Genomic DNA, 12,976 nt, shown 5'->3' on the forward strand with positions numbered 1-12,976 from the left:
TGGGGACGCCCACTCCGCGCAGGAAACTGTCACGCAGAGAATCCAGAAGGAGAGTTTCCGTCAAGGAACTCTTATGTTGGCGTAAATTCTGGAAGCGCCCACTGACGGATTCTGCCAGCGATTGAGGTAGCCATGCACCCATGGCTCCGCGGACTGGGAGAGTTTAGGAACTGATGGCAAAGCTTGGAGGGCTTAAACGCTTACGCACGAGCAGCCCCCTTTTCCCATTACACTACTTCCTACATCTGATTCTAAAACAAAACAAAACAAAACAACAACAACGTAATTATAAATAATTTCCAGTTTTCGCATGGTTTTTTTTTGGGGGGGGGGTTTCCCCTAAAAAAATCAACAATAAATCAAGCTTGTTTTTGAATGCATGTGGACATGAGGCGAAAATGGGCATAAAGGCCTTTCTGCAAACTTGTGTTTCTTATTTGTTGTGCCACAATTCTCAGTCCTTGGCCTGAACTTGCCGCTGTATGAAAAAGTATTAAGATCTTCAAAGAAGAAGAATAAACACACATTTTTGATAGAATAATTATACAGTGGTGAAACGTGTAAGGGAGAGTGGAGCAGAGATGATTCCGCGGCAAGATCAGCTCATGACCCCAAGATACATAGCAGGCAGCATTAGCATTACAAGCTTGGAGGAGATACAATGGAAACTGCTAAAGCTCCAGGCTCCAGAAAGACACATAAAGATGAGCCTAACAATTACCTTATTTGCAGAGAAAGAAAGAAATGTATAATGTGGAGAAGTGCAGTTATAGGCTGTAAAAGAGAGATATAATGAAGTGTTGCAGTTATCTGGCTCTCATAGAGCTATAATGACAATCATTAGTCATCCAGCTGTAAGAAGGACATGTAATGTGTAATATTATTGCTGTTACCTGAGGAAGAGAGAGAGAGAGATGACAAAAGGTAGAAGTAACTGGTAATGTTACCTGACCCTGGGAGGCAGCAAAGATCACAAGACTTGCAGTTGACTGCAACTCAGAATGGGAGAGCCAGAAACTAACACAGGATGCTGTGGCTTGCCAAGGCAGAACCAGCAAGCTCAAGCCAGTCAGCCACAAACTGACTCTGGAGAATTGAACCCAAAAATAAACAGGGTGCTACTGTGGCTGAAGAAGCCCAATCCCACTCAACAGCCTCACAGCTACATTTTGAATTAGTTGCAGGTTTGAAATTGTCTTTGAAGAAAGCCCTGTATATAATGTAGTAAAGGTAAAGGGACCCCTTTAGGTCCAGTCGCGGACGACTATGGGGTTGTGGCGCTCATCTCACTTTATTGGCTGAGGGAGCTGGTGTCATGTGGCCAGCATGACTAAGCCGCTTCTGGCGAACCAGAGCAGCACACGGAAACGCCATTTACCTTCCCGCCGGAGCGGTACCTATTTATCTACTTGCACTTTTTAGTGTGCTTTCGAACTGCTAGGCTGGCAGGAGCAGGGACCGAGCAACGGGCGCTCACCCCGTCGCGGGGATTCGAACCGCCGACCTTCTGATTGGCAAGCCCTAGGTTCTGTGGTTTAGACCACAGCACTACCCACATCCCAGTATATAATGTATTACAGGAGTCTTATTTTATGGGGCCACCAAAAGATAGTTCGCTGATGCCAGGCTCTGTCAAGACAGAGTGACATGTGGTCCACCACCCCAATCTGATGGGAGGTGTTCTGTGCTAGGGCAGGAGCCTGCATTGCTACTGACAGAGATAGTTTCGGGGGTACAGGCGCGCCACCCCCCTTATATGCGACCAACTTACACACAACCACATATGCGTACAGCACCAGGAAATAATTAAATCCAAACCCAGAAATGGGGAGAGATAGAGCTGAAGAGTCCTCGTGGCTCATGAGATCATCCCCAGAGCCCAAAGAGGACTTCAGTGAGGGCAGAGGAAGCCCCAAAGAGACTGGAGGCACAGCAGGACTTTGTTTATGCTGCTTAGCCTAATGTGCTCAGCCTCCTCACCATAAGAGCCAACTCCTAAGGACCATAGGGGCTTGGGCCCCCACAATAAAATATTTGAGGAGGCTGCCCCCCAGTTGGTGGGGATTGCCATTCAAATGTTGTGTGTGCACTGCATCATGCGATCAACTATGTGAGGCAGGGCTTACCTGCCCCCCCCCCATATTTTATTCAAGTTGGCCCCCCTGCTCCCTGTTGCTGTGCTGGGTAGTGCAGCAGCCAGCGCCACTTCCCCATGTGTCCTCCAGCCCCCTGCCAGCCCCAGAGCTTCAAATCTAGCTGTGGATATTTTGGATATAGTATTTTTGGTATGGGTTGAAGAGAGTGGCAGAGAGGGCCTTTAAAGAGGGTTTAGAGGGTCCTCCCACTTCCATAGGGCCTTCTCAGAAGTTGCACCCGCCCTTTGGGAAGGAAATAAGCTATCTGACTTTCAGAAGACATCTGAAGGTATAGGGAAGTTTTTAATGTTTATGTTTTACCGTGCTTAATGTATTTATTTGCTGGAAGCCACCCAGAGTGGCTGGGGCAACCCAATCAGATGGGCAGCTTATAAATAAATGGGTGTTGTTGTTAGTATTATTATTATTAACACAATTTCACTTATGCGCACACAGACCCAGATCATAACCCCAATGTAAGTGGGGAGACGCTTGTACTGCCAGAATGTGAACTTGTTTCTCTATGAGAATTGCAGCCCCATTCAGCACAGGATGAACTCCACTAACATGGAGCTCCTGTGAGCCACCCACCAACAGGACCTCTCTTTTGTCTGCACTGACGTCATCTATTCCATTACTGCACACTGGCGCTAGTATAGCTCCTCATCACCTCACCGGAATTGGATGAAAAAGAAACTGAATTACCCTGTTGAAGGCAATTTGCACCACTGGTGCATTTGACGTGATGAGAGACGGTGCTTTATGGAACTTCCTTCCAGCTGAAGTCAGACAGGCCTCTTTGAACTAATGAAGGCTTTGAATTGAATTCCAACTTTATAGTTTTAACTTACTTTTGGTTTCATTGTTTCAATTACAGATGGCAGTAATTAAGCTTCATATAAATTGTCAAAGCGACCAAACGAAATAAAAATGTTATGTGGGAGTCATAAAGCCATAGCAGAGGCTTGTAATATTGCAGGGTACCTCCTGACCAGCACTCTGAGCTTCACAATGTATTGGAATGTATTGACCTTAAATGGAGTTGTGTTTCCTCTGGGCAGTGATGACCCTATATGGTGATGTATGTAATAAAAGCCTTGACCGGATGAGGTAACGTGAGACATTGGCAAACGGCCATGCGGCTGGGGAGAACAAAGGAGAATAAATCGGGGGAGAGCAGAGAGAGGATCTGCTCTTACCATCATGAAAATATAGCTGGCTTTCTGTGTCATTTTTCTATGCTAATCACCATCTCATGACGGCTGGATTTCCGTCAATGTTAGTAAATCCGTGTGAATGTCCCGGGCTCCACGCCCAGTGGGTTGTGCTCTGAATGTATTGCTAACACAGTCATTTAAAAAAATCAAATAATTTTCTAAATAAAACATTTGCCTCAGTTATGAATATAAAAGTGCCAAACTAAACTTCTCTCACCCTTCTGTGGAAATGTCAAAGCAAGTTTTCACAGGACTACAAGTGCCCTTGGAGTTATCTGGGCTCAAAGCCAGAAACAAAAGAAAGATGTTCCTTCACTGCTTTGCCTAGGAGCTGCTCCCGGGAAAACTAGGGATTGGAGGGGGGGGGGGAATCTATCCGCATGGGGGACAGTTTGGTCTACTCTAAAGCAAGGAGGGGTCATCTTAGACAAGGGAAGAGTCTCATCAAGCCTTGGATTGATTTGTAATATGATCTAACCTCAGAGAGCTTCTGAGTTAATCCGAGGTGAGCAGAGGAGAGCTTACTCACGCAGGACACAAAATGCCACAGAGACCAAAACAGCCATCTATTATTTCACTTCCGCCTCTCCTCTCCTTTCTTGCCTTGTCTGCTCTGCTGCAGCTTCCCTTCTTTATCCCTTCTTTTCCACTGTATTTAAAAAAATCTGATTGAGGAACTGGCATTGAACCCAAACTAACAGCTAGTTCCCACATGCATGTGCAGTCCTTGGTTTCTCATCACTTGATTGCTCAATGCAGCTGAAATGTGCAAACTGGCCAACTCCCAGGGATGTCACAACAATTCAACAGCTTTGATTCCAGTGTGGCTATTAAAGTTACGCTGGTGTGTTAAATTCTCCAAAACACATCCATTGTCTGTTTCTATCTGACTCACTTTCAGTTTGCAAAAACAAATTATTTGTAGCTGGAAGTGGAAACACTTGTACAAGGTAATTGGAGAACTGAGGAGGGAGGTGTGCATTTGAAGGTGCAAGCAAATGCAGTTCATTAAAAGGAAAGGGTGCCATGTGCTTGCAATTCTTAAAAGTATATATACACAAGAGATTCCACAGTCTGGGTGGACATCCAGGAACTATAGCAGAGAGAAGTTGATTCATGGAAATAAATGAATGGATGAGTTTTCGCATCCCTGCTGAAGTCACTGAAAACAATTGTTAGAGATGCTGTGAGACAAAAGGAAAGCTGTCAGTGATGTCTGATCAGCAATGACACATTCACACATGCAAACCGTCACTTTTGGATGAAAGAACCACGTGTGAACAGTCCCTTTGAGTAGATGCTCTTACACTGCAAAGATGCCCTGATTGCCCAGAATTTCAGAGTGGGCTACCGTACCCTCATGGTAACTTCTTGGCACCTATATTAGAATTCCATCATTAACTCTTTTTATTTATGTTACACACTGCCAGCCTGGTACAGTCTTCGATTTCAGACATTACTATTTTTTGCGAGCTTAGAATGGAAGATGCCCTTGATATTATAGCAATATGGGTCTGTCGTACTCACACGGCATTTGATTGGCTCATTCCAATTTCCCTGAGCCGTGATCAAATCCACAAATATTTTAAGATCTAACCCTGAGCACTGGAAACATCTGATTTTCCTTAGGGCTGTTATGGAAGTGACAATATTCAGAATTAATAAATGGCTGTTGGGGTCAATTTCTTGTAGAAGAAATTGTAGAAGACTTTCTTTAAAAAAAATATGGAGTGGTATATCACCAAATATGTAGACTGTGAGCTGCTCTAGATTTTGCCCATGCATTCCTAGATTTATGCACACCTAGATTTGCTGGTCAACACAAGCTGTGAGCCTGCCATTCCAATGAAAGGCCAGCATAAAAATGTTGAGCTACAGATTTGTGTTTGATCCTCAAAGGATATGGACCATCATTAGCTCCCTTCGGTCTTGATGGACCGAAGTACTACCTGCCCAAGTCCTTTTAGGAAAACTGTATCTTCAGCTGGTCTCAAATGCAGCGTAGTATACTTTGAAAGGCTTTACTGAGAGCAAATGTTATGACGGCTAAAGTAACACCACGTTCTATTCTCAGAGCCTCTGGACTCTAAAGGGTCTTACATCAAGGTCAAACAAGGGGCTGTGCTTTCTCGCTATCTCTCTTGGGAGAAGGAAGCAGGAACAGCAGCTATTTAAGCCTTCTGGCTCCCCCTCCACCTGCCTATGCTCCCCACAGTGCTTGCTGATTACCAGACTTTGAACAAAGCAGTTTCACAGGGATATGGAGAATGTTGCACAGAGACGCCTCATTTGAGAAGTAATGATGGGCACCAATTTACTTTCCTTTGTGGCATGTTTAGTTCACTTGCAAATAATGCCCTGTAATGTATAATATATCCCCAGTCCCAGCAACACTTATTTGCCCAAGAAACTGAGGAGGCTCAGTTGGCAGTGGCCACTGAAAGGAAAACATATCATTTAAACATCGCTTAAAACCTACAGCGGCTTTTAGTCAGAGCAGAGGTACCATCGGAACTGCGTTAATCATCCTCTCTGATTATTCACACAGTTGAGAAGAAAGTTGCACTTCAGTAACCTTTTACAAATATCTAAAAAATAAAACTGGCATTTTTTAAAAAAAAAATACTGCTGCAACTTTGCAATATAGATAGGGGAAATAATCTAGGGGTCAGAATGCAGACGCCAATGTCATGGGATCTAGAATGTGATTTCCAACAGGGCACCAAATCACTCTTGCAAAGCCCTGTGTGATTTGTGCAGCGTTCTCAGTAGACCACAGGCCAGCCTGATGGTATCCATGCTTGCTTAGAATGTGTTGTATATGAGCAAAATGGCAGCCGTGTGTCCAGTTCTACTCTTCGCCCCTGTAAAGTTTAGTGGGATTTACCTGTGTCCCAATGCTACAATGCTGTGCATTTCTGAGAACTCACTTAGAGGGCAGCCTATAAAGACTTAAAGGAAATAAATGAAAATGTGCATACAATTCTAGCCTTAGAGAGCTCTTCATTTTCCCCAAAACATTTTGTTACCCATAAAGAAGGTACTGGCAAATCAAAAAAGACCCATAAAGAAAGCCTCAGGAGAAAGGCAGGAAAATAGTATTCTGAGTCCTCCAGTGTGGATTTAATTTTTAACTTGTAGCCCTACGCCTGGCATTGCTTGGGAATTCCACGAAACCAAAAAATCGGTGCAGTTTTGTAATCTGAGTTATGCCCTGCAATTATTTTGCCTGTATTGCTAGGTGGTGCTGTTCTTCCACTTGACATATATCCCATAGAATCCTAGAAGTCTAGAGCTGGAAGGGATCCCAAGGGTCATCTAGTCCAAACCCCTGCAAAGCATCTGTGAGAGATGGCCAGCCAGCTCTGCTTGAAACGATATTGTCTAGCACTTTGGTGGTTTTATATTTTGATTTTATTCTGTGAACCGCCCTGAGATCTGTGGGTGGAAGGCGGTATATACATTTAATAAAGAGTAAAATGATAATAGCCCTAATATCCAAAGCAATAGCAAAAAGGAGGAGGTAGAGGAGGAGATTTACTCACCTGAAGGTGCTTCGGTCGTTTGTATTTGTCCACTCTGGGTGCAGGATACAGAGTATCCTGCAGTTGCATGGCGGTATTCTCCCCTGGTCTTAATAGGATGTTCCTTGTGCAAATCTGTGGAGATTTGTTGTTGTTGTTGTTTATACTTCATTTACTCTGGGCCGCTTATAACATATCTAAAAACATAAGAAAAACATCAAGTGTTTAAAATAGAGTTACCAGGTGTCCCCGGTTCCCGGGGACAGTCCCCAGACTTGCAAATCTATCCCTGGGAAACGTGGCAGCGGCAGCCTCAGCAGCCTGGTAGCACAGTTGGCTCTGGATGGCTTCAGGAGCTGCTTGCTGCCGCCGCCGCCACTGCTGAGGGGGAAGCAGGGATGTCCAGCGGTACAGATCTTCTGCCCCCTTCTCTCTTTGTTTTGACAGATCGGGAGAGGCTCAGGAGTCGCAGGCAGGTGGCTGTTGCCCAGGAGGGGCGAAAGGCACGTGGTTTTCTGCCAGGCAAGGTGCAAAGCCCTTCTTTCACACCCTGTGAAACATAAATGCTTTGCGTTTTTTAAAAAACCGGGAAACGGCCACCCGCCCACAACTCCCAAGGCTCCCTTGATCAGTCAAAACAAGGTGGGAAGCGGGCAGGAGATTGGGGGAGGCTTGGAAGTCACTGGTGGGCAGCACACCATAGCCCAGTTTTTTAAAAAACTCAGGGCATTTATGTTTCACAGGGTGCGAAAGAAGGGCTTTGCACCTTTATACAATATGCATGTGTGCTTGGGCCCAGGGTCTTTCACCTCACCATCCCCAGTACTGACTCCCTGTTGCTACTCAGCGTCAAAAAAAAAAAAAAAAGGGTCCCCAGATTCATTGAAAAAAATCTGGTAACCATAGTTTAAAACCTCCCAAAACAGGGCTGCCTTCAGATGTCTTCTAAAAGTTGTGTAATTCTTTATTTCCTTGACATCTGAAGGGAGGGCATTCCCCAGGGCGGGAGACACTACCAAGAAGACCTTTGCTGGTTCCCTGTCCCTTCGCTTCAGGCAGCAGAAGGCCCTCGGAGCAATGGGGGTGGAGACGCGCCCTCAGGTCTTGTGGGCCGAGGCCATTGGGGGCTTTCAAGATAAGCACCCACACTTTGAATTGTGCTCGGAAGCACAACTGAAAGGCAGCTGTCATATTTATAACACCTGGTATGATATTTACAGTATTATGCTGTCTGCCACTGTGGTGTAATATTACTTTAAGAAACCTGTAGGCAATACTTGCTGAGCAAACACAAAGTGTGGCCAAACAGTTCTGTAAACCGAACTGGGACCTACTATTGGTGCTTTGCAATGTCTGAATCTTATTAATAAATGTTGGTGTTTGTTATGTACTGAAGTTCTCACCCTGGGCCAGCAGGGGGATACTGTAGATAGTTCAGGTCCCCATATGCAAATAAGGGATCGAAAGTGGCATTCAATGATTGGATAGTTACAGAAAGTTGTTACAGTTACGTTGTACTGACCTTCAGTCTAGTTCTGTTCTGACCTGTGAATAAACAAGAGCTGTTTGGAGAATCACTGTGTCGTCTGATACGTTCACCCACAACTTAACAGTGTTTATAGAAGACTTGGATATGCTGAGATCTAGCAACAATTAGCCACTCTCTCATCTGTTGAGATACCAAAATTTATTTGGTAATATGTTGCTGTTCAGAGAAATGCTATATCATGAAACTTTGAAGAAGACAGTTTCTGCTTTTATCTATAGACATTTGCTTAGTACTTTTACCCCCACCTTCAACAATAATGCAAATAATGATTTGCATAAATTAGCAAGTTTCTGTTTAGGGTTTTTGTTGCTCTTGCCCATATAGTTTATCTGATTGCAATATTATTTATTACAGAGCTTGCATGTGTGGCTCATATAAATGACTGGCAGCTGTCTAGTTAAAGCTGCGTTTGAGAGAAAGAGATGCGCTTGCCTATCTGTTCAGAGGAGGAGGAGAAACCAAGGAAGAAATCTGTATGACTGACAGCTGAGAATGTGCCCTCGAGGCAATGTATGAAAACAAAATCTTTCTAATCCCCAAGGAAATATCGCGTGATCAGCAACACAGAAAGTGCTACCCTTTTGTAGCACCAACTGTTTGAAAGTGAACTCAGATGTAAGGAGTATTGCATTGATATATCCACCAAAATTACCGTATTTTTCCTTCTATAACACGCAGATTTTTTCTTCTAAAAAGGAAGGGGAAATGTCTGTGCGTGTTATAGAGCGAATGTGTGGTCCCTGGAGCCGAAAAATCATGCAAAAATCAAATCGCGGCGCTGCACGCTGCACGGAGAAGCGAAACCTGAAAAGAGGAAGCGGCTGCTTTCCTGCATTCTGCCTCAGGGTCTTACTGCCCACCCCCCTCTGTTTCGTTGCTGTGTTTGCTGAAACGGAACAAAGAGCAGGGAAAGCCCCTCCCCTCCAGGCAAGCTCCGGTGCTGCTGCGGGAGAGGGAGAGAGAGGGGGGAAGGGAGAGAGAGAGGGGGGAGGGGGAGGGAGAGAGAGAGGGGGGAGGGAGAGAGAGGGGGGGAGGGAGGAAGGGAGGGAGGGAGGGAGGGAGGGAGGGAGGGAGGGAGAGAGAGAGAGAGAGAGAGAGAGAGAGAGAGAGAGAGATGGCTGGCTTGGGTGAGGGGAAACTTTTGCCTTTCTTTCCTCCCCCCCCCCCCCGTTAAATCCCTCTCCTGCATTCTTAGCCAGCTGCTTCTCTGCACACCCCTCTAATGCCCCTTCTTTGTTTTTCCTTCGCTCCCCACTTAAAATGTGGTTACAAAGCATGGATCCTCAGGATCTTTGCATTGGGTCACCCCAAATTCACCATCAGATCACATAGCATGTCCATGGCTACAGCCTGCACCAAAAAAATCACGCACCCACTGTTGCCTGGGGCTGCAATGGTGCAAAAATGTGGTTAAAAAGCATGGATCCACAGGGATTCTCAGGATCGTTGCATTGGGTCACCCCAAATTCACCATCAGATCACATAGCATGTCCATGGCTACAGCCTGCACCAAAAAAATCACGCACCCACTGTTGCCTGGGGCTGCAATGGTGCAAAAATGTGGTTACAAAGCATGGATCCACAGGGATTCTCAGGATCTTTGCATTGGGTCACCCCAAATTCACCATCAGATCACATAGCATGTCCATGGCTACAGCCTGCACCAAAAAAATCACGCACCCACTGTTGCCTGGGGCTGCAATGGTGCAAAAATGTGGTTAAAAAGCATGGATCCACAGGGATTCTCAGGATTTTGGCATTGGGTCACCCCAAATTCACCATCAGATCACATAGCATGTCCATGGCTACAGCCTGCCCCCCCAAAATCACGCACCCACTGTTGCCTGGGGTTGCAATGGTGCAAAAATGTGGTTAAAAAGCATGGATCCACAGGAATTCTCAGGATTTTGGCATTGGGTCACCCCAAATTCACCATCAGATCACATAGCATGTCCATGGCTACAGCCTGCCCCCCCCAAATCACATACCCACTGTTGCCTGGGGCTGCAATGGTGCAAAAATGTGGTTACAAACCATGGATCCACAGGAATTCTCAGGATTTTGGCATTGGGTCACCCCAAATTCACCATCAGATCACATAGCATGTCCATGGCTACAGCCTGCCCCCCCCAAATCACATACCCACTGTTGCCTGGGGCTGCAATGGTGCAAAAACGTGGTTACAAACCATGGATCCACATGGATCCTCAGGGTCTTTGCATTGGGTCAGCCCAAATTCACCATCAGAGCACATAGCATGTCCATGGCTACAGCCTGCCCCCCAAAAATCACGCACCCACTGTTGCCTGGGGCTGCAATGGTGCAAAAATGTGGTTACAAACCATGGATGCACAGGGATTCTCAGGATTTTTGCATTGGGTCAGCCCAAATTCACCATCAGATCACATGTCTGTGGCCACAGCATGAAGCACAAAAATGATACATCCACTGTTTCATTCAGAATGTTTTTTCCCTTGTTTTCCTCCTCTAAAAACGATGTGCGTGTTATGGTCAGGTGCGTGTTATAGAGTGAAAAATACGGTACTTATTGATTCTTGTGAATGTTATGGCTAATATCCAATTATTATCTACCAACTCTGTCAAGAAACTCAGTGTCACTGTTGATTCTAATGACCTGTAAGGAATACATTAAAGACCTACTTCTAAAGTTGTTTTTCTCCATCTCAGAGTATTACCAGCCTGAGACCTCACGCTTTTGTTGTGGCTGCAATTGATTACAGCAATTCTCTGCTGGCTGAACTCCCAGCTCATGTTCTATATCATTTTTGTCTCATATATAACACTGCTGCTGGGATTTTATTATTTATTTTTACAGTTACTAAGATATGTCGTGGTCTTCTTCTCTTTCAGCATCTTTTGCAATTTTTTAATATGTTTCTGGTATATACCTGATCACAATCCTTTCTCTTTGACAGAGTAAGTGGATTGCTTCTGAAGTGCTGCAAATGCAGAGATGTGCCAGAACAACAATTATTTGTCTTTATTAAAATTTCCTCGGACGTTTTGTTTGAGGAGGAACTTTCAAATATGTTCAGTTTTCATTTCATGTGGCAATTTATGTTTGCACAGAAGCCTCCTGAGCAATTGTGGGTTTTTTAATCAAAAGTCCTTGAAAAACATCACATGTTTGAGGCAGAACCCTCAAATTCACCTCAAATTTCTTTAAGGCAAAGCTGTGATGGCAACTTGACCCAACAGAGTTTGGTGGCCCATCTCCTCCTCCTATTCCTCACTCACTGATTCATTCTTTTCTAGGTCAGATATGTAAGCCTCTCTGGCAAATAAATACACATGGATGCTGATTTGAGCTCCTCAGAAGACAGAACAAAAGGTCAATAAGATGAATGGATTCCAGTGTCATGTGCCAAAACGAAGGGTGTCACCAGTTGAGGAAGTCTGAAAGTGAACTCAGATGTAACTCAGGGGGCTGCTTACCAGAGCTGGAAAGATCGCAGGAGGGTCCTGAGAGTTTTCCAGGGCCATACCACAACCTTGGCAGACTCCAGTATGCAAGGAGGCACCTTCCTTACCACCCTCTGGGACACTGGGTTTACCGGGCTTTGGGAAGGTGGTGTGAAGGCTCTGGGATGCTGTCAGAGCCCTCGGTTTCCCTGCCCAAAGCCCTGTAAGCAAGGAAAACCTGCTAGGTGTGAAGGTGGAGTGAATAAATAAATGCAGAGAACTGTGAGTTTCCCCAGCTTGTCATTTACTTATTTATTTAGCCTGTCATTTACTTATTTATTTAGCCACATCCATGTAAGGTTATGGTCTCATAAGTAAAGTGAGCGTAAACTGCGAGCTTCTTGTACCATGGATGGGACCCCAGAGCGGCAGGCTGCTGGTTGTTTAAGAATAGCTGAGGTTGTAATGGAGCACACCAGCATGCCAGTGGTTAATGCGATAGAGCGGGGGGGGGGGGGGGCTGGGTTCTGCTTGGTGCCTGTGAAAAGCCACTCCACAACCCAGGGGAAGTGTGTGATCATGTCTTCAGGCATTTCATGCTTGAGCAAGATTCTGCAGTTATATCGACAGTTGTTTGCTTTCTGTGTGCAACATCACATACAGCAGACAGAGGCACACTGGGTTTTATTTTCTTTTGCTGTCATTGATGGGCTCCTATATATTACATGTTTTTTAAAAAAGAAAAAAACCCAGTGGGTTTCCCAATCATTTTATTAAATGGAAATGAAATGTTAGAAGCAGTAACTGCCTCACATTCAGAAAATGATCATTCTAGCTGCACATCTACAGTAAATGTAACAGAAAATTCAGTCGCACAATAAATTCCCCCACATTAGGCGCATGGAGAGTTTCTGGTTAGCTATTATTGCACATCTTCAGGCTACTGTGAAGGTGATGTATTGTTATTTTTAAAAAGTAAACATCACTTCTCATTTACCTGTCAGAGTTTGCTGCATTGCTATAGGTCTTTAACTCTTCTCTCTCCTGCAACCCTTTTCATTATTTGAACACTTCATGATTTTGAAGTGGTGGTGGGGATAGGATTAGCAACTTGCTAGACACCTGGAC

At 44.9% G+C, this 12,976-nt stretch overlaps 1 long non-coding RNA gene across 1 annotated transcript in view; it reads right to left on the minus strand.

Annotated features, from left to right (window-relative positions):
* Window positions 1-444: 444 nt before the first annotated feature.
* The window catches only part of LOC310833197, a 61,974-nt gene continuing 49,442 nt past the window's right edge, over window positions 445-12,976 (minus strand). The window contains exon 6 of the long non-coding RNA XR_014558582.1: window positions 445-893. This is a non-coding gene — a long non-coding RNA (uncharacterized lncRNA). The remainder of the gene's footprint in view (window positions 894-12,976) is intronic.

The sequence above is a fragment of the Podarcis gaigeae genome, assembly GCF_964106915.1.
Source record: "Podarcis gaigeae genome assembly, chromosome: 1".
Classification (NCBI taxonomy): Eukaryota; Metazoa; Chordata; class Lepidosauria; order Squamata; family Lacertidae; genus Podarcis; species Podarcis gaigeae.